The sequence below is a fragment of the Cibotium barometz genome, chromosome 37 (assembly GCF_041138505.1).
Source record: "Cibotium barometz isolate CiBa-2024 chromosome 37, ASM4113850v1, whole genome shotgun sequence".
Lineage (NCBI taxonomy): Eukaryota > Viridiplantae > Streptophyta > Polypodiopsida > Cyatheales > Cibotiaceae > Cibotium > Cibotium barometz.
Window position 1 is genome coordinate 26,103,920 of NC_141082.1, and position 18,970 is coordinate 26,122,889.

Below are 18,970 nucleotides of genomic sequence, written 5' to 3' on the forward strand. Positions count from 1 at the left end.
AATAGAGACAAATCTGATGTATTCTTTTCACTATTAAATGCCTCTATGCCATCGTCTTCTGTCAATGAAAACGAACTTGCCACCATCAGATCAACCTCTCTTCCTCCAATGAAGATGCAGAAGATGCGTGCACATCAGCGACGCCATAACCTATTCTTGCAATCCTGATCTGTCAGAAAACAGCTTGGTGACCTCAGAATACGTTGATAGCAGTGCTGACATCACCACTGGCATATGACGTCAAGGAATGGGCACATATAGCAGTAAGGCATAAGGTCTTGTATGAGCAACATGGTATCGAGCATTGCACATGGAACACAGAACCCCTTTCATATCAAAACCCAAGGTAGAAAGAGCATATGTTAAGCAAAAGCAGTGGCACTTACTGTGAGGAGGACATTAAATGATTGCTCAGCCTTGATGACCCATTTTCCCCAGCCACCAGCAGACTCGGTTGAAACTTCTTTTTGCCTTTCACTCTCCTCCATATCTCCAGCTAGAACAGATCTTATCTTCACCTGTTTTCTGCAAACAAAACCCCAAAAAAACATTAAAAATGGTTGATCATGGTTAATAATTTATTTGTACTATTCAGATATTGTCTTTTACCTGTGGAGAGGGGGCCTTTGGAGGTTGAGAAAGCGCGACATTTTGCGAGAGTGGAGCTTAGAAAAATGAAGCACATGAGGATGGGCATTTCTCGCTAAAGCTAGTCTAAGGTCTACAGAGGCAATGGTTTGTCCAATATGAGAAGTAGAATTGAAGAGGTGAGAAGCCATAGCCAGAGCGCGGGAGAGAGATATCTATATATTACGCATTAGATATTTTCTTCCTATTACATAGGCTAGATTCCTTTTTGCCAATTTTTGTTGCTATCCGTGCATACCCAATAGAATGGAGGGGCTTCACACGTATGACTTAGGAACTCTCCAATAGAGGCCAAAGAGGATCCTTGCGTGTGAATCATAGACCACGGAGGGAAGGCCTCTCAAACTCGCCTACACGGACACACGAACTAGACAACAAAAGAGGGCCCAATCAAAACCACAACCCCACCTCGTGGCCAAAGGAGGTGGGGCTAATTCAAAATAACCACTCCTGCAAGCGTGAGGAGGAGCCAAATCTCACATCTTCCAATGCAATTTTGAATTTGAATCTAAGAAGATCTCATCTCACATCTTTCAATAAAATCTTTGTATACATGCTTACATACCTATAGATACACACACGTATATATATTATGTATGTATGTGTATCTATATAGGTATGTAAGCATGTATATATAAATAGATTTATATGTATGTCGACGCACACACATGTATGTTCATGCACAGACACACACACACAACACACAGACACCAGCACATGATACATGCACACACGCATACAAACACATATACACACTCGCACACATGGACACACGTGCAACATATAGAGATATGCACACTTGCACATACTCAAGCTTGCACATACACACACAAATATATATATTATGTGCATGTGTAAGAGAGAGAATATACATACACACACGTATATATATTATGTATGTATGTGTATCTATAGGTATGTAAGCATGTATATATAAATAGATTTATATGTATATCGACGCACACACATGTATGTTCAATATTATGTATGTGTATCTATAGGTATGTAAGCATGTATATATAAATAGATTTATATGTATATTGACGCACACACATATATGTTCATGCATACACACACACACACATAACACATAGACACAAGCACATGATACGTGCACACATAGACACAAGCACATGATACGTGCACACATAACACACAGACACAAGCACATGATACGTGCACACACACATACAAACACACATAGACACACTCGCACACATGGACACACATGCAACATATAGAGATATACACACTTGCACACATACTCAAGCTTGCACATACACACATGTGTATACATGCACACAAGCACATAAATACACGCACATACACAAGTACATGTGCACACATATGGACATGCACACACTCACACACACACATATACACCTACACGTGCGCACACATAGATGTACACACGAGTATATTCACATGCTCACACACACGTACATGCAGACACTCGCTATGGATACACATATATAAAAACACACACCATATACACACACTTTTTTTTTTGTGGAACACACCATGTACACACACACACACACAACAAATACACACTAACACATACACACAATCAAGACACTTGCACAACACATGCACGCGCGAAGACATTATACAATCACACATACGTGTGTATGTGCACACATAATCACATATATATGTATACAAAAGAGAAGACAAAAGACATTGTATATAAGATACACTTATTTAAGAGTGAATATACACCTCATCATGCATCCCCACTTGTTAAAATTTAATATTAATTAAAAATATATGTGTATGTGTTTATTTATTTTATAAATGCACATGTATATATAGGTATACATCTCTAAATATAATAAAACATAATATTATAGATAATATATATTTACATGTGGGTGGGTGGGTGTGTATGAGAGAGAGAGAGAGAGAGAGAGAGAGAGAGAGTGTGTGTGTGTGTGTGCATGAGAAAGAAGTGTGTGTGTGTGTGCATGAATGTATTTGTGTGTGTGTGTGTGTGTGTGTGTGAGAGAGAGAGAGAGAGAGAGAGTTTCTATAGGTGGGAGAGTGTGTGTGAGAAGAGAGATAGCGTGTGTGTGTGTGTGTGTGTGTGTGTGGAGGGGGAAGAGAGAGAGAGAGAAACACAGAGAGAGACAGAAACAGAGACATGGAAGTCTATGTGTGAGAGTGTGTAGGGGGAAAGAGTGTGTGTTTGCATTAGTACATGTGCATGTGTGTACATGTGTGTGTGTGTGTGTGTAAGAGAGAGAGAGAGTTTCGACATTTGAGAGTGTGTGCCTGTGTATGTGAGAGAAAGAGGGTGTGCATGTGTGTGTGTGTGTGTGTGTGTGTGTGTGTGTGAGAGAGAGAGAGAGAGAGAGAGAGAGAGAGATTACATGTAAGATGCATTGATTTGAGAGTGAGCACACCTCACCACTCATCCCTACCATTAAAATTTAATTAATTAAAATTATATATATGTGTGTAAATCTATTTAATGTGTGTGTGTGTGTGTGAGAGAGAGAGAGAGAGAGAGAGAGAGAGAGTAGCATTTGTGAGACTTAGGATCAAGTTTGGTGCGCATTTCCCTGCGTATGTGCACGTACGCAACGCAACCAAACACTCTCAAGTGCTTGTATGACGGAGGCTTCCCTGTCCATACTTCTTCTGGCACTTTCCCACCAAGCCTCGTATTAGGTGACCTGTTTATAAGGTGAACAGCTGTCATAACAGCTTAAGCTGTAGATAAGAGATTATAAACCTTTATCGTCGTCGCAATGCTTGTCAGCTTTATCGTCACCTTCGCCTTCTGCAAAAGTAATTCTTTGTTTGCTAAAAAGCGTCAGATGATCAGCAAAGAAAACAATTTGGCTTGCATCAGCTTCGTTTAGTAAACAATTATAGGAGATGAAGAGCTTGATTAATAGCTTAAGCTGTAAGTTTCTATGTGAGAGAGAGTGTGTGTGTGTGCATGAGAGAGAGAGAGAGAGAGAGAGAGAGAGAGAGAGAGAGAGCCTGAGAATTTCTATGTAGGAGATAGTGTGTGTTTTCATTAGTGTATGTGTGTGAGAGTGTGTAGGGGGAAAGAGTGTGTTTGCATTAGTACATGTGCATGTGTGTACATGTGTGTGTGTGTGTGTGTGTGTGTGTGTGTGTGTGAGTGGAGGGGAGAGAGAGAGAGACACACACACACACAGAGACAGAGACATGGAAGTCCATGTGTGAGAGTGTGTAGGGGGAAAGAGTGTGTGTTTGCATTAGTACATGTGCATGTGTGTACATGTGTGTGTGTGTGTGTGTGAGAGAGAGAGACAGAGAGAGAGAGATTCGACATTTGAGAGTGTGTGCATGTGTATGTGAGAGAGAGGGTGTGCATGTGTGTGTGTGTGTGTGTGTGAGAGAGAGAGAGAGAGAGAGAGAGATTACATGTAAGATGCATTTATTTGAGAGTGAGCACACCTCACCACTCATCCCTACCATTAAAATTAATTAAAATTATATATGTGTGTGTACGTCTATTTAAGTGTGTGTGTGTGTGAGAGAGAGAGAGAGAGAGAGAGAGAGAGAGAGAGAGAGAGAGAGTTTCTATGTGAGATAGTGTGCGTGAAGAAAGAGAGAGTGTGTGTGTGTGTGCATGAGAGAGAGAGAGAGAGAGAGAGAGGTTGAGAATTTCTATGTAGGAGATAGTTTGTGTGGGAGGAGATAGTGTGTCTTTTCATTAGTGTATGTGCGGTGTGTACATGTGTGTGTGTGTGTGTGTGTGTGTGTGTACGTGAGAGAGAGAGAGAGAGAGAGAGAGAGAGAGAGGCAGATAATTTCTATGTAGGAGATAGTTTGTGTGGGAGGAGAGAGTGTGCGTTTAGATCAGTGTATGTGTGGTGTGTACGTGTGTGTGTGTGTGTGTGTGTGTGAGAGAGAGAGAGAGAGAGAGAGAGAGAGAGTATATGCATGCATGTGCGTACATCTGCATCTATGTGTAGAATGTGCTTGAGAGAGAGTGAGATGGGGCAGACCTAGAGAGAGAGATGTAATGAGGGAGGGTGAAAAGAGAGAGAAAGAGAGTGAGAGATAGAGAATAAAAAGTAGCTTTTAATAAAATATAAATTAAATAGAAAACATATATGTATATGTGTGTATACATGTGTGTGTGTGTGTGTGTTTTTATTTACATTTATATATACATACATACATATATATGTATGTATGTATATGTGTGTGTGTGTGTCTATATATATATATGTTTGTGTGTGTGTGTGTGTGTGTTTAGATGTGTGTATGATATATCTATCTATATATTTAAAAGTGACCACAACTTATCACCCATCTCCGCACATTAAAATTTAATCAAAATTATTTAAATTATGTCGATGTTTGTATTTATATTTTTAAATACATGTATACATGTATAAGTATATGTGTCTATGTATAGGTTTATGTATCTAAAACATAATATTGTATATACTATATATTTACATGTGTATGTGTGCGTGTGTGTGTGTGTGTGAGAGAGAGAGAGAGAGAGAGAGAGAGAGAGAGAGAGATTGAAAGAGAGGGAGAGAGAGAGAGAGAGAGAGAGAGAGAGCGCTTCTATGTGTGGGAGAGTGTAAGAAGAGAGAGGGAGTGTGTGCATGTATGTGTGTGTGTGTGTGTGTGTGTGTGAGAGAGAGAGAGAGAGAGAGAGAGAGAGAGAGAGCAGGTGTGTATATGTGTGTGCATGTGAGAGAGAGAGAGAGAGAGAGAGAGAGAGAGAGAGTTTCAACATTTGAGAGTGTGTGTACGTGACAGAGAGAGGGAGAGGGTCATGTGCATGTGCATGTGTGTGTGTGTGTGAGAGAGAGAGAGAGAGAGAGAGAGAGAGAGAGAGATGGTTGTAGAGAGGTAAAAGTTCTTTTCTGGAACCTTGGTCGGCGCAGCAATGCGCGGGTGCAATACTAGTCTATATATTACGCATTAGATAATTTCTTCCCATTACATAGGCTAGATTCCTTTTTGCCAATTTTTGTTGCTATCCGTGCATACCCATTAGATGCCAATAGAATGGATGGGCTTCACACATATGACTTAGGAACTCTCCAATAGAGGCCAAAGAGGATCCTTGCATCCGTGGGTGTGTGAATCATAGACCACGGAGGGAAGGCCTCTCAAACTCGCCTACACGGACACACGATAACTCGCCCCTACACGGACACACGAACTAGACAACAAAAGAGGGCCCAATCAAAATCTTTTTTTGCAACTTTCACAAATATTGAACTGGGGATCCCCAATGCCTACCAATGAGAGGTCTCTTATAACCATTGGGCCCCACTTACTTTGATGAGTTTGTGAAGACAAGACCGAAAAACCTTTTTGTTCGTGGGGGAAGCCCACCCTGACACCCACCCACCCACCATGGTGGGCCAAAGAGTGTGAAGCCCCCCCTAAGGTCCCGGCGCATAGAGTTCTTAGCTCTACCGGCCACTGGGCTATTGTCGCCACCCCAGACCTAAGACCTTTCTCCACACTTGTCAATGGAAACAAAAGTTGCAAATCTCCCTTTGTAATTATGTCATGCTTTGTGAATAGTAAAGTTTTAATAAGTTTCATGTCTATTAAGTAAAGTGTTAAATGGTCACTCCAATATATTGAGATTGTGGCAATTAGTGTTGTTTTGTTATAGTTTATCCATAGGTGATCTATTTGTATGTGTGTTTTTGTTGTATTTGGATGTACAGGTATTTGCTTGTAATGTTAAGAATGAATTAGCTTGGTATCATAAATTATGTTGAGCTCTCCTACAAACATTATGTTGTTTGTAGAGGTCAATAAATTTGTTGATTAATTTGAAAAAGTGAGTGATGTGATTGTGAGGGTCTATATGCTCCTATTCTTGTCAAAACTAATAATTGTATTGAATAAGTTTGTTGTTATTATATATATTTCTTGTTATGTATCATAACTCTTTAATAATATATTTTTAGATATTCCATGGTATTAATGTACTTAATGTATTAATATTATATTTTTAGATGCTATTAATGTACTTGATGCATTAATATTATATTTTTAGATGTTCCACGGTATTCGTATATTTATAGTGTTTCTATAAGTGTTTTTACATTGTTTGCGCATGTTTTATCCACTATTAAAATATTAGATACCAAGAGGTAATTTGTAGGTTTTATTTCTTGGTGGTGTTTTCAAGAATCATGTATTTAGGCAGTGAATTACTCTCTAAATCGGGGTTTTTTTTTTTCATTAGCTTTTATAAATAGCCATTTTGGCTTCAACACTGTTATTAACTTGGAAATTTATAATTTATAATTTATAATTTTTCTGGTTGTTTCACTCTAAAAAATGAGTAGGGCCATGTCCTACTACATTTTGTCACATGCACCCATTCACTTGAGAAGAATGCAAGGGAGAAGATGACCTTAAGCTCCTTGGCAAGCAAACACATACACACACAAGAGTAGACAAGCACACAAGAGAGATGGATGGCTGAATTTTATTCTATTCTCGTCTTTTCTCTACTACCATAACATAAAGAGATAAGATTACATACTATGAAGGAAAGTACTCTCCTACTATAATATACAAAGGTCGGTCCATAGTGTGAACCTAACAACATGAGTGTTGAATATACAAGTGAATGGGTGTGTGCGGGAACAAGCCCTTAGCGAGAGGCTGTAAAAAAGAGAGTCTGTAAATGAGCGGGTAGCAAGGAAAAGGTGAGTGAAATCTACTGGGAGAGAATAAAGGGTAGCATGAGAAGATCTAGGATGTGTGGAGATATTATGGGAAAAGTGAAGAGGTGGAGAGAATCAAGCAAAAGGTGTCCCCCCAGATGTAGGGGAGGTGGCACAAATCAAGGAGAGATTAGTGGGATTAGATGCTTGGCATCTTGTGGATGTAAACACTATAAATTGAGGCATTGGCCTAATGAGTATTTGCTAGTTTTTGAGTATCCATGCCTGCATTAAGCTATCAGTTAATTGCTCACTAATCTCGTCCTAATCATCATCTAATCACTCACTAATGATGTTGGTTCTTGCATTTGATCCACCATAGCTCATCACATTGCTGCAAAATTAACTTGGTATGAAGGGTAATTGCGTGAGATGGAATTCTGTGAAATTGCAAGTTTTGACCCCGTTAAGTTGCAGGTTTTGACCTCGATGGTTTGTTGATTTTAATTGATTTTATGGGTTAGCTAGGTCATGACTTACGAGCAACAGGTTCTTGTGCACTTATTTCTCACATCAAGAGGGGTGACAATAGCATTGTTATTTTGTCCTTGATGCGCTCATAAGTCTCCATTGCAAATGTGGGTATTGATTCTTGAATTTGTTGCTCAAATGTTGTCGAGGTAGTAGGTAAGACTGCTGGTTGTTTGCTGGAGCACACAAGCTCTTGTGTAGGTACTGAATGCACGAGAGTGGTTGAGTGATTTGCTTGTTGTTTGGGCCTCGATTCTTGTGGAACCTTAGGTGAAGCTGTTGAGGTTGAAGTCGATGGTGAGGCTTTCTTCACATTGTTATATTTTGGCAACCATATGATGGGATTACCATCACAGTATCCTTGTTGTTGAAGCACATGCACAGGCACCCATCTTTGATGAACATAGGTGGTGTATGTGCTTGGTGGTACTGAGGATTCTTTCTTTGTGCAAGCTTAGGGGACTTTGTGATGCGCTTGGGAATCTAAGCTTCGATAGTATCCTTGTGCTTGCAATAGTGTTTTTGGTACCCACACTTGTTGACTTGGTGTTGCATAGGCTTTTTTGGATGGTGTTGTGGAGTATTTTTCTTTTTCTTTGGCCTTTGAGTACTACGTTGAGGAAGAGGCTTTGACTGTCGAGGTACCCAAATTTGATTTTGGCACCTTCGTAGTAGCCTTGAGCTACAAGTTACAAGTAGCTGCTTCTCCACCCACATCTTGATACTATTAAGATACCTTGATTGTGGTTGTCTTGGTGGAGTTTTCTTTTAGGTTGATGTGGAAGGTTTGGGGCCCTCCTTGACTTTGGTTGGCGCGGAGGCTATAGATTTAAGACTCATGGGCATGATGATGATGCTAGAGTCTCTTGTGGATGAGGCCTTCGAGCATGTGGCTGTCTCCTTTGGTGAGGTTTGTCGATGAAGAGGCATAGGCTCGGGGGCTTTTCCTTTGAGTTTCTTGTTAGAGATAGATGGTTGTGTGGGAGGAACTTCTTCATGAATGGCCGTTGATTGTGAGGTTTTGGCATTGAACTTGGTAAGGATGGGGTTGAAGGAGTAGATATTTTATCGAGGTCGATCGTTGATGCAGATGGGATGCCATTGTGTAGAGGGGCTTTTGTGGAAGAGGCTTGTAACTTTTTGCATTCAGCATCATAGAAATCCATTAAAGTTGGATCCTCTTTCTTGTAGTATGGTAATGTCAACTTTTTATCATTGACCATCATGATCACTCTTCGCTAGCAAAGCACAATGGTGCTTGGGCAGCAATAGTCCATTTATGCCCCAAGATCAAGCACATACTCAACCACAAAAAACTTATAAGTAAGGGGGTTAGTTTCAATATACATTGTATGTTCAAAGTACCCCAAACATGGCATGTTCAAGTCTTGTGTAAAGAAAAATCTTTCAGGATATGCTGTGAGTGTTGGTTGACCTAACAAATCCCATAGCTCGAGAGTCATGAGATTGTGTGCTCATGTTGGATAAAGCTGTGCTTGAGCTATGGTGATTTTATTTGAAATTTTCAATCTAACCAGAATCTTTAGGGATCTTTTCAGTAAGATATGTTGGAAGTTCCAAGTCCTCCAAGGTCTCTTCCTCCCGTAATAGCAATTGTACATTGCCTGCAATAGTGTTCAAGGTGACTGTTTGCATGGATTCATCTATTGAATACAATGATTCACCTATCCAAGTTCCACCAAGGATGGTATCATACTCAAGGGAATCTAGGGTAACATGGAATGTAAATTCCATATCCATCGATTGTTTGAGTAGTGTAGTTAAAGTAACCGGGAACTTCAATGTTTTGTCCATTGGCTCCTCTTGCAAGACTATTATATGTAGGGATGAGTTTAGGTTGTCCCAGTGACACCCAAGTATTTATTATCTTGATGTTATGACTAACGTGAGGGCTAATCAATACGCGTTTGCGCTTAACATCATTGCCTGTAGGAAAATCCAACCATACCATGATAGAATCTTCCAAAGGAACCATAGATGTTTTAGTTTTTGTTTCAGCTTCACATCTCGTTTCTGTTTCATATTCCCATTCACTTTCATCCTCTTTTTGGCTCTCAGCTTTTTCAAGAGTACTCAATGTGTACACTAACACACTTTGTCCTCTAGCAGTTCTTAATGAGGTTTGTTTGGAAACTTGCGAATCCTCACACTCTTGTTCTATGGAGTTCTTTATGTCTCGGTATAACTCATGTTGGGCCCTTAAAGGTATAAGTGCTGATGTTATGCTGGCTTCATCATGAGAGAAGAGCATTCCTCGAAATGAGGTTTTGAGAGACCGATTTAATTTTGTAAGGGAATTATCGAACTCACGTGCTTTCTCAAGCGCATAATTCGTGCAATCTGTCTCAAATGACTCTTCTATAGAGAGTATATCTTCCTCTTGAAAAAAAGGGGAAGCGGTACTCCTCTCTGGGCTTTGTATTTTGGTTGCTTTTTTAAGATTGGCATTATGAGGCTCAATCACAACTGGTGATCCTGTGAGACACTCAACCAAGCTAAGCATGCTCTCCTGAGCTTGATTTTTATGTTCTGCATATGTCATGTGATCATTATTATCAATTTTGGGTGGTTGGGTGGGTTCTAGTTTCTTGATTGGTCTATGTGGTGCGCTGAGTGAAGAGTCAAAACTTGTTGCATCCTCACTTAGTGACGTACTAGAACTTGTTTCATTTTCTGACTTTCTTTGAATTGTCAGTTTTTCATTATGTTTGCCCATGTGACGAGATCGAATTTTCTTTTGGGCTTTTGTACAATGTGTCGCACATATGGGTTTTGTGGTTTGTGTGGTGGCTTTTACGGTGGATACTTCTGCATCATGTGTAGCTTTTGGCTCTAATGGGTTTATGTCCCCTAGTTCTATGTCCTCCTCCTTTTCCCTGTCTTTTATTCAGCCTCGGTTTCAATAGTTTGCAGTCCCTTGTATTTCTTGGGTTTAGAAGGTTTTGTTTTTCGTTTTGGGTTCTGTTTTAAAGCATGTTCTTCTACCCATGTTGATGTATTGTCTTTTGTATTATTTTTTACTGTTTCTCATGCCTTGGCTTGTAAGCGTGTAAGCACATTCAAGGGTATTGTGAAAAATTGCCTATTTTGTACACTTAAGATGTTAAGAGTTTATTTTGTGAGACAAGTTGCATTGAAGCAACCCGTCTTGGGCAATCTTGGAACATGTGATCAATGCCACATCGTTCACACATGGGTTGCAAAGTGTCAGTGGCTATGGGTATGGAAGTATTCCAAACTGTGCAGTCTACTACCTTGTGAGGTCCTTGACAATAGAAACATTGAAGTGTTTGATTAACTGCTTCTTAAGCAGTTTCTACCCTTTGGACTGTTTCTGTTTAGTGCACGGGAGATGGGTATTTTGAGTCAATTATGGATGAAGTGGGACACTTTTTAGTATCATGGTCAAAGGTTTTACTATATGTAGTATAGAAAAATAGGTGCCTTGTATGCACAATGGGGATTGGGATGGTCGTAATGATTGCATTCAACACAAGGCATTTCGTTCCTCACTTGTAGAGGCATAAGGATGTTTGGTTTTGAAGGATCTCATCCTCTCTTAGAGATGTTGGTTGTAAGCTTTTAATAAGCAGCAAGGCTGCATAGAATTTAGGGAATGACAATTCCAAGATCAATCTTTCTTTTGCCATTGCTTCACTTGGTTTAGATAAGGAACACCTCGTGGCATGATCATCTTCTAGCATGTTGTCATCTAAACGTATTGCTTCGTTACACATTGATCGAATGTTTCTTGATCAAGTTGTGTAAGCTATTATTCTTTAAGCCCATCATGAAACATCTCTTCAATTGAATATCATTTAATTTTTCCCATGACTCACATCGTGAGTCTGAGTTTTATCCGAAGGATAAAATCTCTAATGGATTCATTTGGTTAACGCTCAATTGAATAGAGTTCTTTTGCTATACTCCACCGATCACCTTGTTTGAAAAGCCATGGATAAAGGCTAACTTTAAGATTCTAAAGTTGGTCTTGATCGCAGAGCATGCATCAATGTGTGAACCATCGACTAGCTTTTTCCTCTAAGCATAGGTTCAACGCATGTACCTTGGTGGGACAGTTGAGATTTCCAAAGGCTTCACAAGTGAGAAGCTGGATAAGAATAACTTCCATGCTTGGAAGTTCAAAATGACTAATTTCCTAATGGGTAAAGGATTTTGGGATTATGTAGAAGGAGGCAATGAGGAAACTCCAGAGTTATCTGAGGAGAATGCCACTCTTGTAGATATAAAGGCATTCAAGGATTGGAATCAGGGTGCAAGAAAAGTCATGTACTGGCTTTCAATTAGTGTCACAAACACTATGATAGGACACATACAGGATGCAAACACTCCAGCAGAGTTGCATGGCAAAATCTAGTTTAGATGTTCCTACAGACTAACACAAAGGCAAGGAAGTTGCAGTTAAAGCAAGAGTTGCATACTGTGGAAAAGAAAAGCATGTCCATCAATGAATATGCCTTAAAGATTAAGGGCATTCTTGAATCCCTTAGGTCTATCAATGTATTAGTGGAGGATGATGATTTGGTGAGTGTCTATCTCAATGGGCTTGGCAAAGAGTACAAGCCATTCAAGACCTCCATTGTAGTTAGGGAGAATATTCCCAACTTTTGGGACTTAATATCGATGCTAATCATAGAAGAAAAGGCTTTAGGTGAGGATTCTTTTTCACAAAGCAAGAACACATCAAAACAGGCCTTCTAATCTAATTCAGGTAGAGGCAGAGGTAGAGGCCGTGGTCGAGGCAGGGTGGTGGCCGACAAGGAAATTAGAATTATGGACAACAACAGTCTAATGATGCAGCAATCATACACAGGTGGAAGAAGCTAGTCTAGAGGCAAGGGGAGCCAACGAGGCCGAGGTGGTTTGGTAAAGAAATCAAAATGCAAATAGCATAGAGTGCTATTACTATGGCAAACCAGGACACATGGCAAAGGACTGCTACAAAAAGCAGAATGACAGTAAAAGTGGGAAGTTGCAGCAAGGCAACTATGCATCATCTAGCAAACATGGAGGTGATGACAGAAGTGAGCAGTTGTTTGTGATGCAGCACATGCTTAGTTCCATAAGAAGGGATGTGTTAAGATCTCAAGATATATGGTATGTGGATTCTAGCACCTCTAACCACATGATCAGTCATGTTGAGTGGTTTAGAGATATGCAAAAAATGAAAAAACCAGGTTATGTAGAAACAGTACAACGCAACCCATTGCGCATGTTGGTAAAGTGCCATTGTCTATGCAGAATGGAAAAATGAAGTACTTGGCTGATGTGCTTCATGTTCGTAATATTACAAAGAACCTGGTTTCTATTGGACAGATGGTTGAGCAGGGTCTGCAAGTGAGGTTTAATCCTCAAGGATGTTTTGTGGAAGACTTCAAAAATAAGTGTCGCTTGGTTGCAAAGGATAACAGAAATGGCAGGATGTTTACTTTGGATGTGAACATACATGAGATAAAGGCAGCCGCCATGTTTGTGAATGGAACATGTGTCATTACATATATTGACATATGGCACAAGCTCATTGGTCATGTGAATGTACAGTGACTGAAGTCTATGCAGGCTCAAAATATTGTTGCAGGTTTGCTAAAGTTTAAGGTTGACGGTATGCATCAGGTATGTGAAGCATGCCAACTTTGGTAAGCAGGCCAAACATGCTTTCCCACATGAAAAGCATGTCAGTGCAAGCCCATTGGATGTCATACATTTAGATGTATGGGGACCAACCAAGACTGCAACAATTGCCGGTTGTTGGCAGGTACTATGTTACATTCATTGATGACCACACTAGGAAAGTATGGGTTTATTTCATGAAGGAGAAAAGTAAGGTGTTTGCTCACTTTCAGAGATTTAAAGCCTTGGTCAAGAAGGAAAAAGGCATGCAAATAAAATGCCTAAGATCAGATGGTGGGGGAGAATATTTCTCCAATGAGTTACGCGATTTTCTGAGAAAGTAGGGAATCAAGAGGCAGTTTACATGCAGGTACACTCCGCAACAGAATGGTGTTGCAGAAAGGAAAAACGTGCACATTGCAGAAGTGGCACGTGCCTTGATGGCTAAAAAGAATATGCCACATTACTTTTGGGCATAAGCAGTAGCAACTACTGTGTATATTATGAAGACGACACCCACTGCAGTTGTTCATGGTATGACTCCTGAATAGAAGTTTACATGCATAAGCCCGGATGTGTCTCACTTGAAAGTGTTTGGGTGTATTGCATAAAAAATTGGATCCAAAGGCAGAGAAATGCATCTTCATTGGCTATGTTATGGAGAAAAAAGGTTATAGATGCTATAACCCTACCACTCGGGAGATGCGTGTAAGCAGAGATGTTGTCTTCGATGAGATGAGTAGCTGGTATGCACCAGTAGTGAAGGCAATAGAAGATGCAGATGTAAGAAGTGTTGATGCTACACCACATGTAGAGTAGCAGTCACACAGGTGCTGAGTGGACCTGGGGAGTCCTCGAGCAGTGGATCCAATGTTAGCCCATGGTCAGTAGCCCATGGTCAGGTAGGTTGAGGAATGATGCAGGTACACATGTATCACGGAAAGGGAAGGAAAAGGTAGATCAACCTTTTGTGCATGATCTATCAGCACGTCACTCATGTGGATGGTGATTTTAGTGGCTCTGAGCAGAGCCTTGATGAGGAGCTTGGCATTCCGTTTGTGGGTTACTCCTGGTGTAAGGAGAATCAAGGCTATTTTGAGGACACTTGGTAGTGATCTAGGTGTACGCAGGTCTACGAGGGTTAGGTACCATGTTGACAGGTTGAGATATGATGGATATACAGCCCATCATTATGCTTACATGGTAAAAGCAATACAGGAGGTTGAGCCCACTTGCTTTGAGCAGGCAATTGGAAATAAGAATGGGAAGATTCCATGGATGAGGAGATCGCAGCATTGGATGCAAATGCAACATGGGAGTTAGTGCCTTTGCCTAAGGAAAAGAAGGCAATTGGATGTAAGTGGGTGTATAAAGTTAAGCACAATGCTGATGGTTCAGTGAGTAGGTACAAGGCAAGATTGGTTGCCAAGGGCTATTCATAGACTTATGGCATAGACTATGATGAGACATTCAGTTCGGTTGCAAGAATGGATGAGGAGATGGCAGCATTGGATGCAAATGCAACATGGGAGTTAGTGCCTTTGCCTAAGGAAAAGAAGGCAATCGGATGTAAGTGGGTGTATAAAGTTAAGCACAAAGTTGATGGTTCAGTGAGTAGGTACAAGGCAAGATTGGTTGCCAAGGACTATTCATAGACTTATGGCAAGATTGGTTGCCAAGGACTATTCATAGACTTATGGCATATACTATGATGAGACATTCAGCCCGGTTGTTGCAAGAATGGATGAGGAGATGGCAGCATTGGATGCAAATGCAACATGGGAGTTAGTGCCTTTGCCTAAGGAAAAGAAGGCAATCGGATGTAAGTGGGTGTATAAAGTTAAGCACAATGCTGATGGTTCAGTGAGTAGGTACAAGGCAAGATTGGTTGCCAAGGGCTATTCATAGACTTATGGCATAGACTATGATGAGACATTCAGCCCGGTTGCAAGCTTCTTGCATGGTGATTTGCAAGAAGAAGTGTACATGATGCAGCCACCAGGTTATGAGAGTAATGCACATCCAGATTTTGTGTGCAAGTTACGTAAAGCCTTGTATGGCTTGAAGCAGGCACCCAGAGCATGGTCAAACAAGATTGGGGAGTATCTTGTTACCATTGGATTTCAGATATCCAATGCAAATTTTTCACTATATGTGAAAAAGACAAATAGAGGGATCATGCTATTGGTCATCTATGTGGGGATGACTTGATTATCACTGGTGATAGTGATGCAGATATACATGATGTCATGCTTTTGAAGCAAAAGTTTGAGATGAAGGATTTGGGTGAGCTACAGTATTTCTTGGGCATAGAGGTGGTGAGATCACCTCATGGCATTTTGCTATGCACAGGCAGTATGGTTTGGACATGTTGTCCAAGTATGGTATGACAGGTTGTAAGGCTATTTCATTGCCTTTAGAGCAGAACACAAAGCTTTCTGCAGATACAGGTGAGCTTTTGGAGGGCCCCACTACATACAGGCGCATAGTGTGTAGTTTGATCTACATGACCATTGTTTGCGAGGCCAGACTTGAGCTATGTTGTTGGACTTGTGAGTCAGTTTATGCAAGCCCCTAGGAAGCCACACTTGGATGCGGCTAGACGGATTCTTAGGTACATAAAGTCCACAGTTGATTATGGACTTTACTATGAGGCTGGTACAGAGATACAGTTGCATGGGTACATAGATGCTGATTGGGCGGTACAGAGATACAGTTGCATGGGTACACAGATGCTGATTGGGCGGTAGTATTGCAGAGACATGAGATCTACCAGTGGTTTTATGTTCTCATTTGGGAGTGCTGTTGGTGAGTTGGAGCAGTAATAAGAAGCAGCCAATAGTTGCCTTGAGTACAGAGGCAGAGTACAGGGGTGCTACTATGGTAGCTTGTGAGGTATCTTGGTTTCAGAAGCTACTTGATGACATGGGAGAGCCCGTGGATAGGGCAGTTGTCATATATTGTGACAACATGAGCAGCATACAGTTGGCTAGTAACCCAGTATATCATGCTAGAACGAAGCACATTGAGGTGCATTATCACTTTGTGAGGGAGAAGGTTCTAGTAGCAAGAGATGTAGATCTGGTATATGCCAGCACAGAGGATCACATGGCTGACATCTTCACGAAGGCATTGGGCACAAAGAAGCTCCACAAGTTTAGGAGCTTACTTGGAGAGCAGTGTGTGGAGTTGAGCTTGAGGGGGAGTGTTGAGATATTGAGCTCAACTAGTGCTACGGCGGACATTGATGACCCGCGTGGGTGTGTGATAGCTTCCGCATCTACACCACTGGCATGGTTGGTGAGATTATGGGTGATATGCGGCCAGTGGGATGACATGCTATGTGGTGATGACAACCATTTTGGATTACTAGAGACTGGCATAGTTATAACGCTAGCTCATTTAGTTGGGTTCACATTATGGACCGACCCTTATATGTTGTAGTAGTTGAGTACTAATAAATATAGTGTGTACTTTTATCTTTATGTTATGTTGGTTGAGTAGAGAACAAGAAGATAGAAGAAAATTCAGCCATCCATCTCTCTCTTGTGTCTTTATCTCTCGTGTGTGTGTGTGTTTGCTTGCGAGGGTTTGAAGCTCTCCCTCTCCCCCACATTCTCTTTAGTTGTGGTTCCTCATTTTCTTTTAACAAGAACTTCAAAGCTGGTACTTCTACCTCGATAGGCAACATTCTTTCATAACCATAAAGAAGATGGAAAGGAGAGAAGCGAGTAGCCTCCTTCACTGCAATTTTGTAAGCCCAGAGTGCACAAGGGAGCTCCAAGTCCTTTCATGAGACTATGTCATTTTGCTAATGGTATTATATCAGAGAGGATCTCTAATGGTATTATGAAATGGTAGAAAATCCCTTGATACACAAACTTGGATACCTCTTTTGCATTGTCTGCTCTTGTAGCTTTGGCTTCTGCCCATGGTGATAGGTAATCTATGGTCATGAAGTATGTAACATTTTCCACGTGTAGTCATGGGGGGCAATTGTCCACTTGCATCAATCCCCCACTTATCAAAGAGTTTAAAAGAAAGAATGGCATTTATGGGTTCAAATTTCAGCACTCTTCTTCCCATCCTCTGGCATCCGAAACATGACTTGCACCGGTTATGTACATCCCTTTGAGTACTCAACTTTGCGATAGTACATCTTACCATCCATGGCTAGACTGAGAGAGTCAAACAATTAATTGAAGACATTCTTGGAGCATATTGTGGGTGGGAGCCAAGAAGATGGATTCAATACCTTTCTCTATTAGAATTTGCCTATAGTACATCTTATCCCGAGAGCATAGGGATGTTACCATTTAAGGCACTCTATGGGCAGGAATCCTTATCTCCTCTAAATTTCTCTGATCCAACCTTAAGAGTCAAAGCCTCTAGAAAAATGCTTGAGGAGATGGCAGAGCATACTAAGGCTATCCAAAAAGGTGCTACATTTTCTATAGCAACAAGGGCATTGGAAACAGTTTCCTCAATTGTACGTTCTGTATCATAACCTTGGAATGATAGCGCTTTGGTAAGATCATGGTCCATCAAAATCAATCTGTACACCTGCAGTCTGTTGCTAAGGTGTGTCTTGTTTGCAGAAACCAGACCCAATTGCTAATATGCTTAGGGCCTCATCCTCCCCCCTTAACCCCAAGGATTTACAAATGTCATCAAGGAAAAGAATTTCCTTGTTATCCATGATGATGGGATTCAAAGTGGTTACATCCAACTCAGGGATCTCTTCCACAATTTCATCCCCCTTGAGGTCACGATGAGGCTCTTCATCCTCAGTTGACCCTTGTTGGAGAAGCACCAAAGCCATGGACGCTTCAGCTTCATCTGAGAAAACCTCTTCCACCTCGCCTTTGGATTCCTTCACATGGATTCCTTCACAAGAGCTACTTCTTTACTCATTGCCTTTCCCTTCTTTTTTTCTGCATCCCTGGCTTCTTGCAGAAGCAGTGCTAACGTCATATCCCATGAAAGGAAGGTGGTGCCTACATTACCAACCTGCAATTCATAAACGGTGTCATCATCTTTGACCCTGTAATTGCTAGATGTAAGCCCTTTCAAAAATCGGTTGAGCCTGAATCGGAACGACTTGTCACCATGGTACATATGCCTAATTAAGTCCACTGGAACCCATTTAGTGGTGGACTCAGGCAATTGCACGACATATTGTGCCACTACATCATTCATGTACTGGACCTGCTCTTGAAAAGCCTCTGTGTGAAGGTCTATAGTTCTCTGCATATCAATCACCCCCTCAAAAATGGGGATGTTCTGACCTGCACACCTGCTGAGAGCCCAATTTTCTCAAGCTTTGCACGTAGCGAGTTAGAGCTTGAAGCCATGGCGGGATATTGAAGCGAAATCGAAATTGTGAGATCTTAAGAATGAAATGAGCTTTAGAAACCAAAACTTTTTCTTATAAAGCATTCCATTTAAACATTTAATAAATTTTAAAATTAACAAAATTAAAATCCAAATTGGAG

At 40.8% G+C, this 18,970-nt stretch overlaps 1 protein-coding gene across 1 annotated transcript in view; it reads right to left on the reverse strand.

The window, feature by feature from the left end:
• Window positions 1–513, reverse strand: part of LOC147617107 (ubiquinol oxidase 4, chloroplastic/chromoplastic-like) — a 37,326-nt gene extending 36,813 nt beyond the window's left edge. The window contains exon 1 of the mRNA XM_086776714.1: window positions 387–513. The gene's annotated coding sequence lies outside the window, so the exon portion shown is untranslated. The remainder of the gene's footprint in view (window positions 1–386) is intronic.
• Between the last annotated feature and the right edge of the window lie 18,457 nt (window positions 514–18,970).